The following is an 8345-nucleotide window of genomic DNA, read 5'->3' as shown; positions in this document are numbered from 1 at the left end:
GTGCTGATTTTGAGGCACTTTCTGAAGTTCAAATTGAGCCCAAGTGTGCTTGTTGGAAAGCCCTACCTGTCTACTTTCCTACCCAAGTGGAATTTCTGAATTTGGTGCCCATTTTCCCCTCCAAAACCTCAATCTCCCAAGACTGCTTCCTGTGTGTCAAATTAGGGGCAGAGAGGTCATTTTTAGGGTGTTTTTGACCTCCTGAGGACTCAAAACTTGCCCAAAATTCTTGGCCATGCACAAACAGTCATAATTTCTCATGAAAAATCCAAAACTATAAACGTTTTTTCATTTGGAGCCTCCTATCATAAGCGCGCGCCACGTGGCACGACGCACAGGGAGAAAAACCATATTTTTTGTACAAAATTTTCCAAAAATACCAAAAATGCCCCAAATTTCTTAAAATTTTGGCCAGAGCTTCCTCACTAAGTTTTATGTTGGGCCAAAGAGGCTTCGACCAATATCTGAAGTCGATCGAGCTCCCTTTGCCTCTTTTGCTTCTTTATTGCCTTCCTCAATTTCGCCTTCAAATTCCTGATTCGGGCCTTGCACACCTTGTTTTGTGCCATTTAGTGAAAAGCCATGTGTCTCAGCAATGCATGGTCCTTGTCGGCCTTATCCAACAGCCTCTCTAAGTGCATGTTGACTCTCTCGAGATTGGCCTCCCGATCCTCATTAATCTCTTGCTCCAATGACGTGAGCTCAACTCTTCTCGTTTGTGCAGCTTGGCGATGCTCATGAATGTTTTGTAGCTCCATGATTGCCTTCTAATCCTCAAGCTATTTGTTCCTATGCTCCAAGTATTTCATGGTCCACTTAGCCCTCTCTAAGTCAAGGGATAAGGCTTCGATCTCTGTTTGCTGCTCCTGGATGATCTCTCTAAGTTTGGCGCTTTGTTGACCTGTATCTGTATCTGTATCATGAAGGAGAATGAAGTTGGTCTCTCGTTCACCTGATGGCTCACCTGAAGGCCCCTCATCCTGCATTGGCCTCTTTCCTTTCTCCAGTACCTGTGATGCTAATGGAGGAAGCGAGGCCCCTTCCACCTCGGGTGGAGATAACACTCGCTTTGCCGCTGCAAACAAATGTTTGGTGCCTCTCTGATATGTGATGAAACTAGCACACTAGCAGTCTCATGGCGCTCATACTGATGAGAAGGTTCACCTTCATGCTTTACCTCTGATACTCCCCGTGAAGCTCTGAAGAAATCACGAGAGATGAAATCATCCCAAGTGATGCCCTGCAATCCAAGCTGATGAACCACCAAAATCTTAATAAGAGAAAAATGATATACACTGTTAAGTTGCTGCTGAGGGGTTTTATGCTGTATAAAGGTGGTCATCCTCTCTATGTTCCGGCAAATGAAATACGGAATGTTCATCATTCGTACCCTGGTGAAATGCATGAGCAACCTGATGTGATAAGCATAAAGACGAGAGAACCGTCCCTCACAGCTGAAATATTTCATAATCAATCTCATGAGTGGAGCATATTCATCTTTCAGATATCGGAACGGGAACACTCTCTTGAGCTGCCTCAAGAAACTAGTTTTAATGTATGGCTCATAATGCTGCCGGTCAATCTTCTGTTTCTTGTGCCATGGTTCACCAATGTTCGGTATACCGGTTGCTAATGAGACAGATTCTGGTGTAAGTGTGAAGGTGACACCAGCCAAGATAGCTTGATCTCCGTGCAAGTGCAGCACAAAAAGACGAGCCAACTCATGATGAAATTGGACACTAGCCACCTTTTGACAAAACTCATAGCATGACTGATGCTGAAAACACTGCATAGAAAGAGGGCAGGCTTGCAATTCTGTAAGGGTGATCGGTTCTTCCCTAACATGTCTGCCACTTTTATGAGGCCTCCGGGGTGCCTGTTCTTCCAAAGGAGAGTCACTTTGGGTTTCCACCTCATAGTTCGATGAATGCTCAGATGCCATGACTGCTGTACAAAATACCTTGAAGAAGAGATGCTGCGGTATATGAACTGTGCTTGAATTGATCTTTATGAAACTGCTGTGTTGTAATGCAATATGTTGAATTCTGCCACCAAGGGGAACAAAATTGAAACAAGGGAATGTTAGGAAGGGGAAATACTAGTGAGGAATGGGAATTATTGGGAGAAATTCAATAGGAAAATATGGGAGAGGGTTTGAGGGATTTATGTATAGGAATAGGGTTTAGGGTTTGGAATTGTTGTATAAGGTTGGGAGATTTTTATAAGGGCTAGGGTTTTTGGGGGTTTTTGGATTTAAATGTGGGAAAGAAAAAGTAGGATTGATGAGCGTAGTGGGGGGGGGGGGGGGGTAGGGAATGATGAAACAAGGGAGAAATGGGGAAGGATGAGAGTCCTTGGTGACAAATCAAAGATTCAAGAACCCACAACAAATTTCCTTTGAAGGAACTTTAGATGTAGGGTTTAAATTTTTTGTTTCAACCTTTCCCACCCATAAACCAACAACATTTATCACAAAATTTGATGCAACATCAAGATAGCAAGCCTACCTGGCAAATCCACGCAAGAAATGAGCAATTTGAAGAGTTTTGACACAATTTCGGGCTCTGGGCTATATGCGCCGTGGCAATAACCCAGTGCGCCACACGCTTCCTGTGCGCCGCGCCCGTTCAAAATAACACTGGGCGAAAACTCCCAGTGCGCCGCGCCGGCTAGCTGCAAGCTCTTTCGCCCTAAAACACGCACTGCTCACCCAAATTCGCTTTGAAATGTTTCTCTTCAACCTTGGCATGCAGAATGACATTCATCTTCATAGCAAAAGCTTATAAAGACATCAATTTGATTTTTGGTTCTCCAAAACACATTTTTGTAATGTTTTGCAATTGGCACTTTTTCACAATTAATAGAACTCTGACTTTTTGTTTCCTCCTTGATTTTTGGTTGAAATGATGAATTTTTTGGCAATTTTTTGCAGGAATAACTGACATGGGATTTGGCAAAGGAGACCAGGGTTGTGCCTGAAGAATTCAAGAACTGAAAATTTTTGAAAATTATTACAAAAAACAAAATGTCGACTTGTCTTCAAAACAGAGTTTTGAAGAAAAGTCATAATCCATCCATATGACGATAAAAATCTTTGAAATAACAACTTATCAAGAACCTCCCTCTGGCCTGCTGGCTTTATTAGACCTTGTGAAGACACAGCTTGACTAACCCTAGACCTAATGACTAAAATGACTGTTATGACCTAAAAACTGAAGCAGGACTGCAAATGACTCTTAAGACTTGATTTTGATGAAGAAACCTGAGCCAGCAGTGCAAAGCATGAGGGGGATGAATGACAAAAGCCCTTCTGATAGATTTATGGAATGCTCCTAACGGAATGCAATTGATCGAGTGAGATGGGACACCTAAACATGAAATGCAAAAAGAGTTTTTATCTCTGACGGAGGGATGACTAGACCGACTCTAACAAGAAGAAACTCTCATTATGTCCCTCTTCACAAGCAGAACAATTTCCTTTTGCGTCATTTCCCAAGAATCTTCCTTTTACCCTAGTTTAGAAGATCGACGCTAATGACCTGTTTCCTCCTCGTGCCGATTTGCAAAGATTAAAACTATGACTAGCATCGTATGATGCTATTGAGCCTTTTCTCAGTGGCGATGATCCTCGTTTGGCAAGTTTTTTAAATATGGAGTCGAAGCTTCCAGGTCTAGAAGCTTCGTAACGGAAGTTTGGTAAATAGTTGGGTTGGATGGAGCTGAGGAAGTTAGTTTGGGCTCCTTTCCCCTATTAAGATGGAACCAATCCAAGAGATAAGTCCTTCTCCCATGATAAGAAGAACCATCTCCCCTCCATCCAAGCTATATAAACCCATCCTTTTACAAGCTACACTAGTTTCAGTCTTATTATTTTTGGAGCTTGAATAATCAACAAGACATCTATAGGTTGTGGCTCTCTTGTTTATGTTTGCGGGAGAATAGTGTGTTTGGTTTGGTTTGAGACTAAAGGGAAGAAGCCTTAAAACTTCCATTGTTGGGGATATCCATGAGATGCTAGCGGAAGTGTGGGAACTGGGATACATCGGAGGAGACTAGTGATGTCAAGGCATTGGTTGTAATCTCTTTCTGAACTTATATGAATACAACTATTGATTGATTTCCTACATTAAATTGTTATCTTACATTTGATGGCTTAATCTTCCTTGACCTGTTAAGTAGGCTGAATGCAATTTGTATGCTATCATGTTTGTGGTTTTTGTTTCTTCTTTGCTTGTTTCACGTATTCATAGGAAGGAAACGAGAAATAACTTGAGTAAGGAAGCAGGATCATCACCAAGCAGAATAGTATTCTAAGAGGTAGGCCCTCTTATTTGATTCTAGATTAAGAAAGTTTTCCATAGATTGTTTTTTTGTGGCTAGACTTTCTCTCTCGGGCTAGAGGAATTGTTTATGTCCATAATGAGAATTTACCCGCACCACACTCACCCATGTAGACTGCTCTCCCGGACATCAGACAGACCTTTCACATGAAGATTTCTATAACAACCGTTGCACTCGTTCAGAATAATCCATTGAGTGTTGTATGTGTTATATTACCTTGTATGTTGTGATTGCCACATTCATGTGGACTGCTCCTCCTGAAGCTGTGCATATCATGTTGTCTTGTTTTTTCCTAGCAGTGTTGGGACTGTTCCCAATCGACCTGGAACTCACTCTCACCCTCTCCCTCGATATTGAAAGAAACATTAACACAAGTGACACTTACACTCACTAGGCACATAAACCTCACTTCTCGAAGACAAAGCAAACCACTCTCATGTGCTGACAAGCAAAAGTTGAGGAAAATCCTTAAGACAATGGTAGTCGGGCCATCATACCAGATGGGACTCCCACACCAAATGGTGTGACGTCTAGTTGTGACTTCATACCAGGGTGATCCCCGAAATGTTGGTGGGTCCAACACCATCAACAGATGGGTAGAGGTCTGCCACAATTTCCAGGCCTCAAGGATGTAGTTCCCCTACCACTAAGGGGTGATAGAGAGAGAGTTGAGAATCTATGACAAGAATGGTAAAATGGAGGGGCAATGAAGGAAGAGGTGATCAATTGTCTAAGAATCATTTTGGTAAAGAATGCACCAGGTAGGACCATGGAATGAGCACTTCTTTAATTTTTCTTCCGTAGGTGATTTATTTTGGAGAATAGTCCACATGAATAGTCTAGATCGCAACGGGGCCTTCAGCTTCCACAATACACTCCACCACCAGTCCATAACTAGGGGCTTGTGTGCAACATATATGTTTGTATAACCATCCTTAGGAGCATATTTTCCATGCTTGGCATGTACCTAAATGAGTTCATCATCCCCAACAATTATTCTAACATGTGATTCAACAAGAGCATTAATGTAGTTGAGCAAATCTATATGCCAGATGTTAGGAATGCCTAAATGAAAAGCAAATTTCCATGCCTGAGAAAAAATGCTAGAGTTCTCTGGATCTGCTATTTGAGTAAGATGTGATATACCAACATTAGATAAGAAATGTATGATATCAGAAGGAATCCTATACGCATTACCGCATCCAAACCATGGATCCATATCAACACGAACTGAAGATCTAGATCTTATTCTCTGGGCGAGTCCATCACGAATATAGGATATGTAATTTAAGACAGCGTGCCAAATGGATGAGATGCTCAAGCGGTTCCAAGTGGGAAGTCTGACCCAATCAAGGATGTGAAGGGGCCAGATATATTTATGATAAGCCACCTCAGTTGATAATCTTTTAGCAGTGAGGATTTTCCAGCCCATCTTGGTAGCTAGCGCTTTAGAGAAGGAGTTGAGGTTCTTCAGTCCCCAGCCTCCCCATTTCTTGGGAAGTGCAATCAGGTCCCATCGAACCTATGCATATATGTGGCCGTCCTATTTTCCTTTCCATAGAAATATGTAGCACAACTGTTGAATTCTTGTCAAGATCCCCTTAGGAATCCAAGCCATGGACATCCAATATACAGGAGTGGCTTCCAAAACTCAAATTATTAGAACTAGTCACCCTTCCATAGAAAGATATCTGTGATGCCAAATTTTGAATCTCCTTTCAATCTTGGCAGCAAGCTAGGTCCAATCAACAATCTTATAATGAAGAGGTTTGAGTTGGAACCCAAGATACTTGAGTCCATCATCAAAATGTAGAAGTGTAAAGGGAAATATCTAGTGTGCATAATGAATCTCATGTGGCGATCATCCAACAAACGAAATAGTGGATTTCTAGAAATTACACTCCATACCAATGGCTCAGCTGATTAATTGCATTATAGAAAGAAATTTTGATGAATCACTGACACCCACATTGAGGAAAATTAAAACATCATCGACAAAAAGGAGATGTGTAAGGATGAAATTGTTGGTGATCTTAATACCTTGGAGTCAACCAAGCCTACGATCTTCAGAAATGAGCCAGCTCAAGCCTTCCATGATGAGCAAAAAAAGTAGGGGAGACAGGGGGCAACCCTGTCTGAGGCCACGTTCAACATGGAAAAAAGGGGAGGCTGATCCATTTATAAGAACACTGTATGAAACCTTGGTAATGTAGCACATAATCCAGTTGATGAAGTCCAGGGGGAAACCCAGATGGGTAAGGAGCATTGTTGTGGGGGAAAGTATCCAACTCGGAATGACCCTAACCCACTCTAAGGGTGACAGTTCCTTAGCAACAGCTGAAAGCAAAGCTATTTAAAGTTTCTTCTTTATGACATGCAAGAGATAAAAGGAAGAGATCCACTTACTGATGTCTTGCGCAAATAGTCGATCCAATCTCCTTTGTTCGCCGCTTGCTCCCAGCTCCAAGTCTTTTCACGGGCCCAGCTACACGAGATCCTGCAAATAAGACAAGAAAAGGAAACTACAAGAAGCATGCATTCATAATCGATTCAAGGATTAGCATAAATCAAAGACGCAAGTAAGACAATTCACCATTGAAACACATGCGAATAGAAGAACCTCAAATGCTTTATTAATATATGGAAGTAAGGTTCAGGCGGTGATACAACCATGAGAGGTCCAATCCAGCATCACCTTCCCGACAGAGAGAAATCTCTTCTTCACCTCCCTCAAGCAATCACCCAATGCTCACAACTGTAAACCAACAGCAATTCTTTGCTCTGAATTCCGGCCTCCAGATCCCATGGGATGAGATCCTTATATAGAGTTTTGGAGTGAAGATAAGTCAGCTGTATGTGTGACTTGTTGTCCTCTTCAACCCCAGTTGTTCTTCAGTCCTTGAGTTCACTTGGAGTTTCTACCTTCCACTTGGAGTTTTAGAACCTCTTAACTCATCATTAGGCGAATCTCTTGATCCAAGTGTCAATTTGGAAGCTTCCTGGGCACTGGCACATTGGGAAAAGATTCCTCCACATGTCAAAGTACGCCCAGCGCAGGTAGGCTTTGTTGTACTTGCTATGCAGCGCAGGTACACCACAGGGCTTTTGACATTCAGCGTAGGTGCTCAGTGGAGCAGTTGACATGATTCAAAACTGACCTGTTTTTGAGTGTTTTTCAGTGGAGAACTGATTTGTAGTGCTGTGGTTTGCTGACCTTGTTCCTCTAAGGGTAAGAACAACATGTTTAGGGAATTTGGATCCCTCAGATTATTGACATTTCATGCCCCCTGCTGTAAGGCACAAAAATGTCTATAACAGTTGCCCCCTAAAGTATGAGGTCGTTTATCGGGTGAAATGCTTTATTAGGAGGATCCGAAGTTCATTCAATCGCCGGGAGGTGACCTGTAACAAAATACAATACAATACATTATCTTTTCATACTTTCTTTTCATGATCTAGCTGATGCGGGCATTTCCCATGCTCAGCTTTATAAATACATTTGTTGTACATAAATAGACGATCGTCTGGTAGTAGACTGATAATTCTCTGCTTTTAATTATCATCCTTTTAGTAGGATGATCATCTGCTGCACATGTCTATGTCTTTATCTCCTGAATATATATCGCAGCCCGGATGGATGAAACTAGATCCGGGGTCTTCAAACTTCCGATCTTCACACTAAGTACAAGTCGATCCATGTGAGAATTTCTTGGAGTCGAACATGGAAAGACATCGCTTGATTACCAGTCAATAATGTAAACTGTTAACAAGCGCGAGAGGAATCACCGATAATGATGATGACCCTCAAGGTACTGCAGCACAATTCATGTGGCGTGAATATAGGATCTGACGTCGAACACCACGCAAAGTCCCCCGGTCGAAGGTCATTGATGTATACCTATCGCCGGAAATGAGAAACTTGCCATTGAGGCATGCAAGCTTCAAAGTACTGAGGGGGTGTTCCTAGATCAACTTCTTAGATAGTGAGCTGATGTCGACAAGAA

The sequence above is a fragment of the Pinus tabuliformis genome, chromosome 3_2, assembly GCF_031772625.1.
Source record: "Pinus tabuliformis cultivar Carrire ecotype Pingquan chromosome 3_2, CPIR1, whole genome shotgun sequence".
NCBI classification, from domain to species: Eukaryota; Viridiplantae; Streptophyta; class Pinopsida; order Pinales; family Pinaceae; genus Pinus; species Pinus tabuliformis.
The sequence above is the reverse complement of the archived record's forward strand: the minus strand, read 5'-3'. Positions refer to the sequence as shown.